Consider the following 15654-nt stretch of genomic DNA (forward strand, 5'->3'; position numbering starts at 1 on the left):
TGAGCGAAATGCTGCTTACCACCCGCTTACTGCAAAAGCACGCGAGCTCCTTCGAGCCGGAATTGAACCAGCGACCTAAGGATGACTTTGCTTTGTATTCCACTACAGTCCTCCGCTCTACCAGCTGAGCTATCGAAGGGAAGCGGCAAAGGTGCTTTTGTTTGCCGATAGTTTGCCGTGTGCATTTTGACGCTTCTGGCCTGGCGGAGTCACGTGCGCGTCATCGGTACCTGCTCGTGCCGCAGCGTTGGTGGGACTGTGAGCTGCCAGCTACTCTCCACAGCCTGGATAACGCGTCTGACTACAAATCAGAAGATTGTAGGTTTGACTCCTATCTGGCTCGGAGTTTTTTGCAAACAGCGCGTTATAAATGTAAACACCTTGCAAGATGCCCCACATGGCAGCGCTGCCTGGCCGCTTGCATGGCAAGTGCCTTCTCAGCGCAGCAGGCAGCACGTCAGTCTCCTAATGCGAAGATCCTGAGTTGAATCTTCGGAGAAGGCGTCAGTGCTGGCAAAGTCGTTTTTTGGGCTTCTCTCACCTTTGCTGGATGTGAAAAGCAAGAAATCTTGCTGACGACATGGCAGAAAAAGATTTGCTGTCCGTTTTTCCCGTCTGACAGGGGTTCAGTGACGCGAGAGCCCATTTCGTTCTGAATAATTGCTCTAAGCCAAAAGGAAAGTGGAGAATGCGGGCATCGATCCCGCTACCTCTCACATGCTAAGCGAGCGCTCTACCATTTGAGCTAATTCCCCGGTCGCTTTCTGTAGAGTGCTTTAGTTTGCTCCTCAGTAGCCTCTTCGCACTCGCCGCCACGCGACCGGCAGAGAAATCCTGCTTGAGGATCGGCCCACTCCTTGACTTCATTAAATACTTTGCTCCAATCGGCGTTGCCGAGCAGCAGTAGGGCGTGAAGCCACAGCAACGATGAAAGAAGCAGAGAAGATCCCGAGACTGCGGCAGGGAAGTGAGGTGAGCGGAAAGTGGCGGCCGTCCCGAGCGTGAGGGAGCAGCCGAGAGCGCTGTCTGACTGATAGACGACTTCTTTTGCCTGAAAGTGAGTGCTGAGTGTTTCAAAGTGTTGCTGCTCAATGGCACTCCCTGCTGGTGAGCAGACACAAATGCTCAAGCAAAACAGCTGTGTGCTGGTGGACGCAGAGAGCATTAAAGTTCGAGACAAGAAAAAGAGGTGTCTTGTGCCTTCGTGGCAACATGATGCACTATAAAGTGAAGAGAGGAGCTTTGAGCGAAATGCTGCTTACCACCCGCTTACTGCAAAAGCACGCGAGCTCCTTCGAGCCGGAATTGAACCAGCGACCTAAGGATGACTTTGCTTTGGTATTCCACTACAGTCCTCCGCTCTACCAGCTGAGCTATCGAAGGGAAGCTGCAAAGGTGCTTTTGTTTGCCGATAGTTTGCCGTGCGCATTTTGACGCTTCTGGCCTGGCGGAGTCACGTGCGCGTCATCGGTACCTGCTCGTGCCGCAGCGTTGGTGGGACTGTGAGCTGCCAGCTACTCTCCACAGCCTGGATAACGCGTCTGACTACAAATCAGAAGATTGTAGGTTTGACTCCTATCTGGCTCGGAGTTTTTTGCAAACAGCGCGTTATAAATGTAAACACCTTGCAAGATGCCCCACATGGCAGCGCTGCCTGGCCGCTTGCATGGCAAGTGCCTTCTCAGCGCAGCAGGCAGCACGTCAGTCTCCTAATGCGAAGATCCTGAGTTGAATCTTCGGAGAAGGCGTCAGTGCTGGCAAAGTCGTTTTTTGGGCTTCTCTCACCTTTGCTGGATGTGAAAAGCAAGAAATCTTGCTGACGACATGGCAGAAAAAGATTTGCTGTCCGTTTTTCCCGTCTGACAGGGGTTCAGTGACGCGAGAGCCCATTTCGTTCTGAATAATTGCTCTAAGCCAAAAGGAAAGTGGAGAATGCGGGCATCGATCCCGCTACCTCTCACATGCTAAGCGAGCGCTCTACCATTTGAGCTAATTCCCCGGTCGCTTTGTGCATGGTGCTTTAGTTTGCTCCTCAGTAGCCTCTTCGCACTCGCCGCCACGCTGCTCCGCGACCGGCAGAGAAATCCTGCTTGAGGATCGGCCCACTCCTTGACTTCATTAAATACTTTGCTCCAATCGGCGTTGCCGAGCAGCAGTAGGGCGTGAAGCCACAGCAACGATGAAAGAAGCTGAGAAGATCCCGAGACTGCGGCAGGGAAGCGAGGTGAGCGGAAAGTGGCGGCCGTCCCGAGCGTGAGGGAGCAGCCGAGAGCGCTGTCTGACTGATAGACGACTTCTTTTGCCTGAAAGTGAGTGCTGAGTGTTTCAAAGTGTTGCTGCTCAGTCGCACTCCCTGCTGGTGAGCAGACACAAATGCTCAAGCAAAACAGCTGTGTGCTGGTGGACGCAGAGAGCATTAAAGTTCGAGACAAGAAAAAGAGGTGTCTTGTGCCTTCGTGGCAACATGATGCTCTATAAAGTGAAGAGAGGAGCTTTGAGCGAAATGCTGCTTACCACCCGCTTACTGCAAAAGCACGCGAGCTCCTTCGAGCCGGAATTGAACCAGCGACCTAAGGATGACTTTGCTTTATATTCCACTACAGTCCTCCGCTCTACCAGCTGAGCTATCGAAGGGAAGCGCCAAAGATGCTTTTGTTTGCCGATAGTTTGCCGTGCGCATTTTGACGCTTCTGGCCTGGCGGAGTCACGTGCGCGTCATCGGTACCTGCTCGTGCCGCAGCGTTGGTGGGACTGTGAGCTGCCAGCTACTCTCCACAGCCTGGATAACACGTCTGACTACAAATCAGAAGATTGTAGGTTTGACTCCTATCTGGCTCGGAGTTTTTTGCAAACAGCGCGTTATAAATGTAAACACCTTGCAAGATGCCCTACATGGCAGCGCTGCCTGGCCGCTTGCATGGCAAGTGCCTTCTCAGCGCAGCAGGCAGCACGTCAGTCTCCTAATGCGAAGATCCTGAGTTGAATCTTCGGAGAAGGCGTCAGTGCTGGCAAAGTCGTTTTTTGGGCTTCTCTCACCTTTGCTGGATGTGAAAAGCAAGAAATCTTGCTGACGACATGGCAGAAAAAGATTTGCTGTCCGTTTTTCCCGTCTGACAGGGGTTCAGTGACGCGAGAGCCCATTTCGTTCTGAATAATTGCTCTAAGCCAAAAGGAAAGTGGAGAATGCGGGCATCGATCCCGCTACCTCTCACATGCTAAGCGAGCGCTCTACCATTTGAGCTAATTCCCCGGTCGCTTTGCGCATGGTGCGTTAGTTTGCTCCTCAGTAGCCTCTTCGCACTCGCCGCCACGCTGCTCCGCGACCGGCAGAGAAATCCTGCTTGAGGATCGGCCCACTCCTTGACTTCATTAAATACTTTGCTCCAATCGGCGTTGCCGAGCAGCAGTAGGACGTGAAGCCACAGCAACGATGAAAGAAGCCGAGAAGATCCCGAGACTGCGGCAGGGAAGCGAGGTGAGCGGAAAGTGGCGGCCGTCCCGAGCGTGAGGGGGCAGCCGAGAGCGCTGTCTGACTGATAGACGACTTCTTTTGCCTGAAAGTGAGTGCTGAGTGTTTCAAAGTGTTGCTGCTCAGTCGCACTCCCTGCTGGTGAGCAGACACAAATGCTCAAGCAAAACAGCTGTGTGCTGGTGGACGCAGAGAGCATTAAAGTTCGAGACAAGAAAAAGAGGTGTCTTGTGCCTTCGTGGCAACATGATGCACTATAAAGTGAAGAGAGGAGCTTTGAGCGAAATGCTGCTTACCACCCGCTTACTGCAAAAGCACGCGAGCTGTTTCGAGCCGGAATTGAACCAGCGACCTAAGGATGACTTTGACTTTGTATTCCACTACAGTCCTCCGCTCTACCTGCTGAGCTATCGAAGGGAAGCGGCAAAGGTGCTTTTGTTTGCCGATAGTTTGCCGTGCGCATTTTGACGCTTCTGGCCTGGCGGAGTCACGTGCGCGTCATCGGTACCTGCTCGTGCCGCAGCGTTGGTGGGACTGTGAGCTGCCAGCTACTCTCCACAGCCTGGATAACGCGTCTGACTACAAATCAGAAGATTGTAGGTTTGACTCCTATCTGGCTCGGAGTTTTTTGCAAACAGCGCGTTATAAATGTAAACACCTTGCAAGATGCCCTACATGGCAGCGCTGCCTGGCCGCTTGCATGGCAAGTGCCTTCTCAGCGCAGCAGGCAGCACGTCAGTCTCCTAATGCGAAGATCCTGAGTTGAATCTTCGGAGAAGGCGTCAGTGCTTTCAAAGTCGTTTTTTGGGCTTCTCTCACCTTTGCTGGATGTGAAAAGCAAGAAATCTTGCTGACGACATGGCAGAAAAAGATTTGCTGTCCGTTTTTCCCGTCTGACAGGGGTTCAGTGACGCGAGAGCCCATTTCGTTCTGAATAATTGCTCTAAGCCAAAAGGAAAGTGGAGAATGCGGGCATCGATCCCGCTACCTCTCACATGCTAAGCGAGCGCTCTACCATTTGAGCTAATTCCCCAGTCGCTTTATGTATGGTGCTTTAGTTTGCTCCTCAGTAGCCTCTTCGCACTCGCCGCCACGCTGCTCCGCGACCGGCAGAGAAATCCTGCTTGAGGATCGGCCCACTCCTTGACTTCATTAAATACTTTGCTCCAATCGGCGTTGCCGAGCAGCAGTAGGACGTGAAGCCACAGCAACGATGAAAGAAGCCGAGAAGATCCCGAGACTGCGGCAGGGAAGCGAGGTGAGCGGAAAGTGGCGGCCGTCCCGAGCGTGAGGGGGCAGCCGAGAGCGCTGTCTGACTGATAGACGACTTCTTTTGCCTGAAAGTGAGTGCTGAGTGTTTCAAAGTGTTGCTGCTCAATGGCACTCCCTGCTGGTGAGCAGACACAAATGCTCAAGCAAAACAGCTGTGTGCTGGTGGACGCAGAGAGCATTAAAGTTCGAGACAAGAAAAAGAGGTGTCTTGTGCCTTCGTGGCAACATGATGCACTATAAAGTGAAGAGAGGAGCTTTGAGCGAAATGCTGCTTACCACCCGCTTACTGCAAAAGCACACGAGCTGTTTCGAGCCGGAATTGAACCAGCGACCTAAGGATGACTTTGACTTTGCATTCCACTACAGTCCTCCGCTCTACCAGCTGAGCTATCGAAGGGAAGCGGCAAAGGTGCTTTTGTTTGCCGATAGTTTGCCGTGCGCATTTTGACGCTTCTGGCCTGGCGGAGTCACGTGCGCGTCATCGGTACCTGCTCGTGCCGCAGCGTTGGTGGGACTGTGAGCTGCCAGCTACTCTCCACAGCCTGGATAACACGTCTGACTACAAATCAGAAGATTGTAGGTTTGACTCCTATCTGGCTCGGAGTTTTTTGCAAACAGCGCGTTATAAATGTAAACACCTTGCAAGATGCCCTACATGGCAGCGCTGCCTGGCCGCTTGCATGGCAAGTGCCTTCTCAGCGCAGCAGGCAGCACGTCAGTCTCCTAATGCGAAGATCCTGAGTTGAATCTTCGGAGAAGGCGTCAGTGCTGGCAAAGTCGTTTTTTGGGCTTCTCTCACCTTTGCTGGATGTGAAAAGCAAGAAATCTTGCTGACGACATGGCAGAAAAAGATTTGCTGTCCGTTTTTCCCGTCTGACAGGGGTTCAGTGACGCGAGAGCCCATTTCGTTCTGAATAATTGCTCTAAGCCAAAAGGAAAGTGGAGAATGCGGGCATCGATCCCGCTACCTCTCACATGCTAAGCGAGCGCTCTACCATTTGAGCTAATTCCCCAGTCACTTTATGTATGGTGCTTTAGTTTGCTCCTCAGTAGCCTCTTCGCACTCGCCGCCACGCTGCTCCGCGACCGGCAGAGAAATCCTGCTTGAGGATCGGCCCACTCCTTGACTTCATTAAATACTTTGCTCCAATCGGCGTTGCCGAGCAGCAGTAGGACGTGAAGCCACAGCAACGATGAAAGAAGCCGAGAAGATCCCGAGACTGCGGCAGGGAAGCGAGGTGAGCGGAAAGTGGCGGCCGTCCCGAGCGTGAGGGGGCAGCCGAGAGCGCTGTCTGACTGATAGACGACTTCTTTTGCCTGAAAGTGAGTGCTGAGTGTTTCAAAGTGTTGCTGCTCAATGGCACTCCCTGCTGGTGAGCAGACACAAATGCTCAAGCAAAACAGCTGTGTGCTGGTGGACGCAGAGAGCATTAAAGTTCGAGACAAGAAAAAGAGGTGTCTTGTGCCTTCGTGGCAACATGATGCACTATAAAGTGAAGAGAGGAGCTTTGAGCGAAATGCTGCTTACCACCCGCTTACTGCAAAAGCACGCGAGCTCCTTCGAGCCGGAATTGAACCAGCAACCTAAGGATGACTTTGACTTTGTATTCCACTACAGTCTTCTGCTTTACCAGCTGAGCTATCGAAGGGAAGCGGCAAAGGTGCTTTTGTTTGCCGATAGTTTGCCGTGCGCATTTTGACGCTTCTGGCCTGGCGGAGTCACGTGCGCGTCATCGGTACCTGCTCGTGCCGTAGCGTTGGTGGGACTGTGAGCTGCCAGCTACTCTCCACAGCCTGGATAACGCGTCTGACTACAAATCAGAAGATTGTAGGTTTGACTCCTATCTGGCTCGGAGTTTTTTGCAAACAGCGCGTTATAAATGTAAACACCTTGCAAGATGCCCTACATGGCAGCGCTGCCTGGCCGCTTGCATGGCAAGTGCCTTCTCAGCGCAGCAGGCAGCACGTCAGTCTCCTAATGCGAAGATCCTGAGTTGAATCTTCGGAGAAGGCGTCAGTGCTGGCAAAGTCGTTTTTTGGGTTTCTCTCACCTTTGCTGGATGTGAAAAGCAAGAAATCTTGCTGACGACATGGCAGAAAAAGATTTGCTGTCCGTTTTTCCCGTCTGACAGGGGTTCAGTGACGCGAGAGCCCATTTCGTTCTGAATAATTGCTCTAAGCCAAAAGGAAAGTGGAGAATGCGGGCATCGATCCCGCTACCTCTCACATGCTAAGCGAGCGCTCTACCATTTGAGCTAATTCCCCAGTCGCTTTATGTATGGTGCTTTAGTTTGCTCCTCAGTAGCCTCTTCGCACTCGCCGCCACACTGCTCCGCGACCGGCAGAGAAATCCTGCTTGAGGATCGGCCCACTCCTTGACTTCATTAAATACTTTGCTCCAATCGGCGTTGCCGAGCAGCAGTAGGACGTGAAGCCACAGCAACGATGAAAGAAGCCGAGAAGACCCCGAGACTGCGGCAGGGAAGCGAGGTGAGCGGAAAGTGGCGGCCATCCCGAGCGTGAGGGAGCAGCCGAGAGCGCTGTCTGACTGATAGACGACTTCTTTTGCCTGAAAGTGAGTGCTGAGTGTTTCAAAGTGTTGCTGCTCAATGGCACTCCCTGCTGGTGAGCAGACACAAATGCTCAAGCAAAACAGCTGTGTGCTGGTGGACGCAGAGAGCATTAAAGTTCGAGACAAGAAAAAGAGGTGTCTTGTGCCTTTGTGGCAACATGATGCACTATAAAGTGAAGAGAGGCGCTTTGAGCGAAATGCTGCTTACCACCCGCTTACTGCAAAAGCACGCGAGCTCCTTCGAGCCGGAATTGAACCAGCGACCTAAGGATGACTTTGCTTTGTATTCCACTACAGTCCTCCGCTCTACCAGCTGAGCTATCGAAGGGAAGCGGCAAAGGTGCTTTTGTTTGCCGATAGTTTGCCGTGCGCATTTTGACGCTTCTGGCCTGGCGGAGTCACGTGCGCGTCATCGGTACCTGCTCGTGCCGCAGCGTTGGTGGGACTGTGAGCTGCCAGCTACTCTCCACAGCCTGGATAACGCGTCTGACTACAAATCAGAAGATTGTAGGTTTGACTCCTATCTGGCTCGGAGTTTTTTGCAAACAGCGCGTTATAAATGTAAACACCTTGCAAGATGCCCCACATGGCAGCGCTGCCTGGCCGCTTGCATGGCAAGTGCCTTCTCAGCGCAGCAGGCAGCACGTCAGTCTCCTAATGCGAAGATCCTGAGTTGAATCTTCGGAGAAGGCGTCAGTGCTGGCAATGTCGTTTTTTGGGCTTCTCTCACCTTTGCTGGATGTGAAAAGCAAGAAATCTTGCTGACGACATGGCAGAAAAAGATTTGCTGTCCGTTTTTCCCGTCTGACAGGGGTTCAGTGACGCGAGAGCCCATTTCGTTCTGAATAATTGCTCTAAGCCAAAAGGAAAGTGGAGAATGCGGGCATCGATCCCGCTACCTCTCACATGCTAAGCGAGCGCTCTACCATTTGAGCTAATTCCCCGGCCGTTTTGTGCATGGTGCTATAGTTTGCTCCTCAGTAGCCTCTTCGCACTCGCCGCCACGCTGCTCCGCGACCGGCAGAGAAATCCTGCTTGAGGATCGGCCCACTCCTTGACTTCATTAAATACTTTGCTCCAATCGGCGTTGCCGAGCAGCAGTAGGACGTGAAGCCACAGCAACGATGAAAGAAGCCGAGAAGATCCCGAGACTGCGGCAGGGAAGCGAGGTGAGCGGAAAGTGGCGGCCGTCCCGAGCGTGAGGGAGCAGCCGAGAGCGCTGTCTGACTGATAGACGACTTCTTTTGCCTGAAAGTGAGTGCTGAGTGTTTCAAAGTGTGGCTGCTCAATGGCACTCCCTGCTGGTGAGCAGACACAAATGCTCAAGCAAAACAGCTGTGTGCTGGTGGACGCAGAGAGCATTAAAGTTCGAGACAAGAAAAAGAGGTGTCTTGTGCCTTCGTGGCAACATGATGCACTATAAAGTGAAGAGAGGAGCTTTGAGCGAAATGCTGCTTACCACCCGCTTACTGCAAAAGCACGCGAGCTTCTTCGAGCCGGAATTGAACCAGCGACCTAAGGATGACATTGCTTTGTATTCCACTACAGTCCTCCGCTTTACCAGCTGAGCTATCGAAGGGAAGCGGCAAAGGTGTTTTTGTTTGCCGATAGTTTGCCGTGCGCATTTTGACGCTTCTGGCCTGGCGGAGTCACGTGCGCGTCATCGGTACCTGCTCGTGCCGCAGCGTTGGTGGGACTGTGAGCTGCCAGCTACTCTCCACAGCCTGGATAACGCGTCTGACTACAAATCAGAAGATTGTAGGTTTGACTCCTATCTGGCTCGGAGTTTTTTGCAAACAGCGCGTTATAAATGTAAACACCTTGCAAGATGCCCCACATGGCAGCGCTGCCTGGCCGCTTGCATGGCAAGTGCCTTCTCAGCGCAGCAGGCAGCACGTCAGTCTCCTAATGCGAAGATCCTGAGTTGAATCTTCGGAGAAGGCGTCAGTGCTGGCAAAGTTGTTTTTTGGGCTTCTCTCACCTTTGCTGGATGTGAAAAGCAAGAAATCTTGCTGACGACATGGCAGAAAAAGATTTGCTGTCCGTTTTTCCCGTCTGACAGGGGTTCAGTGACGCGAGAGCCCATTTCGTTCTGAATAATTGCTCTAAGCCAAAAGGAAAGTGGAGAATGCGGGCATCGATCCCGCCACCTCTCACATGCTAAGCGAGCGCTCTACCATTTGAGCTAATTCCCCGGTCGCTTTGTGCATGGTGCTTTAGTTTGCTCCTCAGTAGCCTCTTCGCACTCGCCGCCACGCTGCTCCGCGACCGGCAGAGAAATCCTGCTTGAGGATCGGCCCACTCCTTGACTTCATTAAATACTTTGCTCCAATCGGCGTTGCCGAGCAGCAGTAGGACGTGAAGCCACAGCAACGATGAAAGAAGCCGAGAAGATCCCGAGACTGCGGCAGGGAAGCGAGGTGAGCGGAAAGTGGCGGCCGTCCCGAGCGTGAGGGAGCAGCCGAGAGCGCTGTCTGACTGATAGGCGACTTCTTTTGCCTGAAAGTGAGTGCTGAGTGTTTCAAAGTGTTGCTGCTCAATGGCACTCCCTGCTGGTGAGCAGACACAAATGCTCAAGCAAAACAGCTGTGTGCTGGTGGACGCAGAGAGCATTAAAGTTCGAGACAAGAAAAAGAGGTGTCTTGTGCCTTCGTGGCAACATGATGCACTATAAAGTGAAGAGAAGAGCTTTGAGCGAAATGCTGCTTACCAGCCGCTTACTGCAAAAGCACGCGAGCTCCTTCGAGCCGGAATTGAACCAGCGACCTAAGGATGACTTTGCTTTGTATTCTACTACAGTCCTCCGCTCTACCAGCTGAGCTATCGAAGGGAAGCGACAAAAGTGCTTTTGTTTGCCGATAGTTTGCCGTGCGCATTTTGACGCTTCTGGCCTGGCGGAGTCACGTGCGCGTCATCGGTATCTGCTCGTGCCGCAGCGTTGGTGGGACTGTGAGCTGCCAGCTACTCTCCACAGCCTGGATAACGCGTCTGACTACAAATCAGAAGATTGTAGGTTTGACTCCTATCTGGCTCGGAGTTTTTTGCAAACAGCGCGTTATAAATGTAAACACCTTGCAAGATGCCCCACATGGCAGCGCTGCCTGGCCGCTTGCATGGCAAGTGCCTTCTCAGCGCAGCAGGCAGCACGTCAGTCTCCTAATGCGAAGATCCTGAGTTGAATCTTCGGAGAAGGCGTCAGTGCTGGCAAAGTCGTTTTTTGGGCTTCTCTCACCTTTGCTGGATGTGAAAAGCAAGAAATCTTGCTGACGACATGGCAGAAAAAGATTTGCTGTCCGTTTTTCCCGTCTGACAGGGGTTCAGTGACGCGAGAGCCCATTTCGTTCTGAATAATTGCTCTAAGCCAAAAGGAAAGTGGAGAATGCGGGCATCGATCCCGCTACCTCTCACATGCTAAGCGAGCGCTCTACCATTTGAGCTAATTCCCCGGTCGCTTTGTGCATGGTGCTTTAGTTTGCTCCTCAGTAGCCTCTTCGCACTCGCCGCCACGCTGCTCCGCGACCGGCAGAGAAATCCTGCTTGAGGATCGGCCCACTCCTTGACTTCATTAAATACTTTGCTCCAATCGGCGTTGCCGAGCAGCAGTAGGGCGTGAAGCCACAGCAACGATGAAAGAAGCCGAGAAGATCCCGAGACTGCGGCAGGGAAGTGAGGTGAGCGGAAAGTGGCGGCCGTCCCGAGCGTGAGGGAGCAGCCGAGAGCGCTGTCTGACTGATAGACGACTTCTTTTGCCTGAAAGTGAGTGCTGAGTGTTTCAAAGTGTTGCTGCTCAATGGCACTCCCTGCTGGTTAGCAGACACAAATGCTCAAGCAAAACAGCTGTGTGCTGGTGGACGCAGAGAGCATTAAAGTTCGAGACAAGAAAAAGAGGTGTCTTGTGCCTTCGTGGCAACATGATGCACTATAAAGTGAAGAGAGGAGCTTTGAGCGAAATGCTGCTTACCACCCGCTTACTGCAAAAGCACGCGAGCTCCTTCGAGCCAGAATTGAACCAGCGACCTAAGGATGACTTTGCTTTGGTATATCCACTACAGTCCTCCGCTCTACCAGCTGAGCTATCGAAGGTAAGCGGCAAAGGTGCTTTTGTTTGCCGATAGTTTGCCGTGCGCATTTTGACGCTTCTGGCCTGGCGGAGTCACGTGCGCGTCATCGGTACCTGCTCGTGCCGCAGCGTTGGTGGGACTGTGAGCTGCCAGCTACTCTCCACAGCCTGGATAACGCGTCTGACTACAAATCAGAAGATTGTAGGTTTGACTCCTATCTGGCTCGGAGTTTTTTGCAAACAGCGCGTTATAAATGTAAACACTTTGCAAGATGCCCTACATGGCAGCGCTGCCTGGCCGCTTGCATGGCAAGTGCCTTCTCAGCGCAGCAGGCAGCACGTCAGTCTCCTAATGCGAAGATCCTGAGTTGAATCTTCGGAGAAGGCGTCAGTGCTGGCAAAGTCGTTTTTTGGGCTTCTCTCACCTTTGCTGGATGTGAAAAGCAAGAAATCTTGCTGACGACATGGCAGAAAAAGATTTGCTGTCCGTTTTTCCCGTCTGACAGGGGTTCAGTGACGCGAGAGCCCATTTCGTTCTGAATAATTGCTCTAAGCCAAAAGGAAAGTGGAGAATGCGGGCATCGATCCCGCTACCTCTCACATGCTAAGCGAGCGCTCTACCATTTGAGCTAATTCCCCGGTCGCTTTGTGCATGGTGCTTTAGTTTGCTCCTCAGTAGCCTCTTCGCACTCGCCGCCACGCAGCTCTGCGACCGGCAGAGAAATCCTGCTTGAGGATTGGCCCACTCCTTGACTTCATTAAATACTTTGCTCCAATCGGCGTTGCCGAGCAGCAGTAGGACGTGAAGCCACAGCAACGATGAAAGAAGCCGAGAAGACCCCGAGACTGCGGCAGGGAAGCGAGGTGAGCGGAAAGTGGCGGCCGTCCCGAGCGTGAGGGAGCAGCCGAGAGCGCTGTCTGACTGATAGACGACTTCTTTTGCCTGAAAGTGAGTGCTGAGTGTTTCAAAGTGTTGCTGCTCAATGGCACTCCCTGCTGGTGAGCAGACACAAATGCTCAAGCAAAACAGCTGTGTGCTGGTGGACGCAGAGAGCATTAAAGTTCGAGACAAGAAAAAGAGGTGTCTTGTGCCTTTGTGGCAACATGATGCACTATAAAGTGAAGAGAGGCGCTTTAAGCGAAATGCTGCTTACCACCCGCTTACTGCAAAAGCACGCGAGCTCCTTCGAGCCGGAATTGAACCAGCGACCTACGGATGACTTTGCTTTGTATTCCACTACAGTCCTCCGCTCTACCAGCTGAGCTATCGAAGGGAAGCAGCAAAGGTGCTTTTGTTTGCCGATAGTTTGCCGTGCGCATTTTGACGCTTCTGGCCTGGCGGAGTCACGTGCGCGTCATCGGTACCTGCTCGTGCCGCAGCGTTGGTGGGACTGTGAGCTGCCAGCTACTCTCCACAGCCTGGATAACGCGTCTGACTACAAATCAGAAGATTGTAGGTTTGACTCCTATCTGGGTCGGAGTTTTTTGCAAACAGCGCGTTATAAATGTAAACACCTTGCAAGATGCCCCACATGGCAGCGCTGCCTGGCCGCTTGCATGGCAAGTGCCTTCTCAGCGCAGCAGGCAGCACGTCAGTCTCCTAATGCGAAGATCTTGAGTTGAATCTTCGGAGAAGGCGTCAGTGCTGGCAAAGTCGTTTTTTGGGCTTCTCTCACCTTTGCTGGATGTGAAAAGCAAGAAATCTTGCTGACGACATGGCAGAAAAAGATTTGCTGTCCGTTTTTCCCGTCTGACAGGGGTTCAGTGACGCGAGAGCCCATTTCGTTCTGAATAATTGCTCTAAGCCAAAAGGAAAGTGGAGAATGCGGGCATCGATCCCGCTACCTCTCACATGCTAAGCGAGCGCTCTACCATTTGAGCTAATTCCCCGGTCGCTTTGTGTATGGTGCTTTAGTTTGCTCCTCAGTAGCCTCTTCGCACTCGCCGCCACGCAGCTCCGCGACCGGCAGAGAAATCCTGCTTGAGGATTGGCCCACGCCTTGACTTCATTAAATACTTTGCTCCAATCGGCGTTGCTGAGCAGCAGTAGGACGTGAAGTCACAGCAACGATGAAAGAAGCCGAGAAGATCCCGAGACTGCGGCAGGGAAGCGAGGTGAGCGGAAAGTGGCGGCCGTCCCGAGCGTGAGGGAGCAGCCGAGAGCGCTGTCTGACTGATAGGCGACTTCTTTTGCCTGAAAGTGAGTGCTGAGTGTTTCAAAGTGTTGCTGCTCAATGGCACTCCCTGCTGGTGAGCAGACACAAATGCTCAAGCAAAACAGCTGTGTGCTGGTGGACGCAGAGAGCATTAAAGTTCGAGACAAGAAAAAGAGGTGTCTTGTGCCTTCGTGGCAACATGATGCACTATAAAGTGAAGAGAGGAGCTTTGAGCGAAATGCTGCTTACCACCCGCTTACTGCAAAAGCACACGAGCTCCTTCGAGCCAGAATTGAACCAGCGACCTAAGGATGACTTTGCTTTGTATTGCACTACAGTCCTCCGCTCTACCAGCTGAGCTATCGAAGGGAAGCAGCAAAGGTGCTTTTGTTTGCCGATAGTTTGCCGTGCGCATTTTGACGCTTCTGGCCTGGCGGAGTCACGTGCGCGTCATCGGTACCTGCTCGTGCCGCAGCGTTGGTGGGACTGTGAGCTGCCAGCTACTCTCCACAGCCTGGATAACGCGTCTGACTACAAATCAGAAGATTGTAGGTTTGACTCCTATCTGGCTCGGAGTTTTTTGCAAACAGCGCGTTATAAATGTAAACACCTTGCAAGATGCCCCACATGGCAGCGCTGCCTGGCCGCTTGCATGGCAAGTGCCTTCTCAGCGCAGCAGGCAGCACGTCAGTCTCCTAATGCGAAGATCCTGAGTTGAATCTTCGGAGAAGGCGTCAGTGCTGGCAAAGTCGTTTTTTGGGCTTCTCTCACCTTTGCTGGATGTGAAAAGCAAGAAATCTTGCTGACGACATGGCAGAAAAAGATTTGCTGTCCGTTTTTCCCGTCTGACAGGGGTTCAGTGACGCGAGAGCCCATTTCGTTCTGAATAATTGCTCTAAGCCAAAAGGAAAGTGGAGAATGCGGGCATCGATCCCGCTACCTCTCACATGCTAAGCGAGCGCTCTACCATTTGAGCTAATTCCCCGGTCGCTTTGTGCATGGTGCTTTAGTTTGCTCCTCAGTAGCCTCTTCGCACTCGCCGCCACGCTGCTCCGCGACCGGCAGAGAAATCCTGCTTGAGGATCGGCCCACTCCTTGACTTCATTAAATACTTTGCTCCAATCGGCGTTGCCGAGCAGCAGTAGGACGTGAAGCCACAGCAACGATGAAAGAAGCCGAGAAGACCCCGAGACTGCGGCAGGGAAGCGAGGTGAGCGGAAAGTGGCGGCCGTCCCGAGCGTGAGGGAGCAGCCGAGAGCGCTGTCTGACTGATAGACGACTTCTTTTGCCTGAAAGTGAGTGCTGAGTGTTTCAAAGTGTGGCTGCTCAATGGCACTCCCTGCTGGTGAGCAGACACAAATGCTCAAGCAAAACAGCTGTGTGCTGGTGGACGCAGAGAGCATTAAAGTTCGAGACAAGAAAAAGAGGTGTCTTGTGCCTTCGTGGCAACATGATGCACTATAAAGTGAAGAGAGGAGCTTTGAGCGAAATGCTGCTTACCACCCGCTTACTGCAAAAGCACGCGAGCTCCTTCGAGCCGGAATTGAACCAGCGACCGAAGGATGACTTTGCTTTGTATTCCACTACAGTCCTCCGCTCTACCAGCTGAGCTTTCAAAGGGAAGCGGCAAAGGTGCTTTTGTTTGCCGATAGTTTGCCGTGCGCATTTTGACGCTTCTGGCCTGGCGGAGTCACGTGCGCGTCATCGGTACCTGCTCGTGCCGCAGCGTTGGTGGGACTGTGAGCTGCCAGCTACTCTCCACAGCCTGGATAACGCGTCTGACTACAAATCAGAAGATTGTAGGTTTGACTCCTATCTGGCTCGGAGTTTTTTGCAAACAGCGCGTTATAAATGTAAACACCTTGCAAGATGCCCCACATGGCAGCGCTGCCTGGCCGCTTGCATGGCAAGTGCCTTCTCAGCGCAGCAGGCAGCACGTCAGTCTCCTAATGCGAAGATCCTGCGTTGAATCTTCGGAGAAGGCGTCAGTGCTGGCAAAGTCGTTTTTTGGGCTTCTCTCACCTTTGCTGGATGTGAAAAGCAAGAAATCTTGCTGACGACATGGCAGAAAAAGATTTGCTGTCCGTTTTTCCCGTCTGACAGGGGTTCAGTGACGCGAGAGCCC

The 15654-nt window shown here is 52.7% G+C and overlaps 6 non-coding genes across 6 annotated transcripts; all 6 read right to left on the minus strand.

Moving 5' to 3' along the window:
- Window positions 1-47: 47 nt before the first annotated feature.
- On the minus strand, window positions 48-139 carry trnay-gua (transfer RNA tyrosine (anticodon GUA)). Its single transcript is given in 2 exon segments — window positions 48-83; window positions 103-139. It is a non-coding gene; the product is annotated as a tRNA-Tyr (tRNA).
- A 1151-nt stretch (window positions 140-1290) lies between these two features.
- trnay-gua (transfer RNA tyrosine (anticodon GUA)) lies at window positions 1291-1383 on the minus strand. Its single transcript has 2 exons — window positions 1347-1383; window positions 1291-1326 (listed from the first exon to the last, which is right to left on the minus strand). It is a non-coding gene; the product is annotated as a tRNA-Tyr (tRNA).
- Window positions 1384-2542: 1159 nt separating this feature from the next.
- Window positions 2543-2634, minus strand: trnay-gua (transfer RNA tyrosine (anticodon GUA)). The gene is given in 2 exon segments: window positions 2543-2578; window positions 2598-2634. It is a non-coding gene; the product is annotated as a tRNA-Tyr (tRNA).
- A 4915-nt stretch (window positions 2635-7549) lies between these two features.
- trnay-gua (transfer RNA tyrosine (anticodon GUA)) lies at window positions 7550-7641 on the minus strand. Its single transcript is given in 2 exon segments — window positions 7550-7585; window positions 7605-7641. It is a non-coding gene; the product is annotated as a tRNA-Tyr (tRNA).
- A 1794-nt stretch (window positions 7642-9435) lies between these two features.
- Window positions 9436-9508, minus strand: trnaa-agc (transfer RNA alanine (anticodon AGC)). The gene has a single exon. It is a non-coding gene; the product is annotated as a tRNA-Ala (tRNA).
- Window positions 9509-10051: 543 nt separating this feature from the next.
- On the minus strand, window positions 10052-10143 carry trnay-gua (transfer RNA tyrosine (anticodon GUA)). The gene is given in 2 exon segments: window positions 10052-10087; window positions 10107-10143. It is a non-coding gene; the product is annotated as a tRNA-Tyr (tRNA).
- Between the last annotated feature and the right edge of the window lie 5511 nt (window positions 10144-15654).

The sequence above is a fragment of the Somniosus microcephalus genome, unplaced genomic scaffold (assembly GCF_052327205.1).
Source record: "Somniosus microcephalus isolate GS21.2 unplaced genomic scaffold, FLI_Smic_1.0 scaffold63, whole genome shotgun sequence".
Classification (NCBI taxonomy): Eukaryota; Metazoa; Chordata; class Chondrichthyes; order Squaliformes; family Somniosidae; genus Somniosus; species Somniosus microcephalus.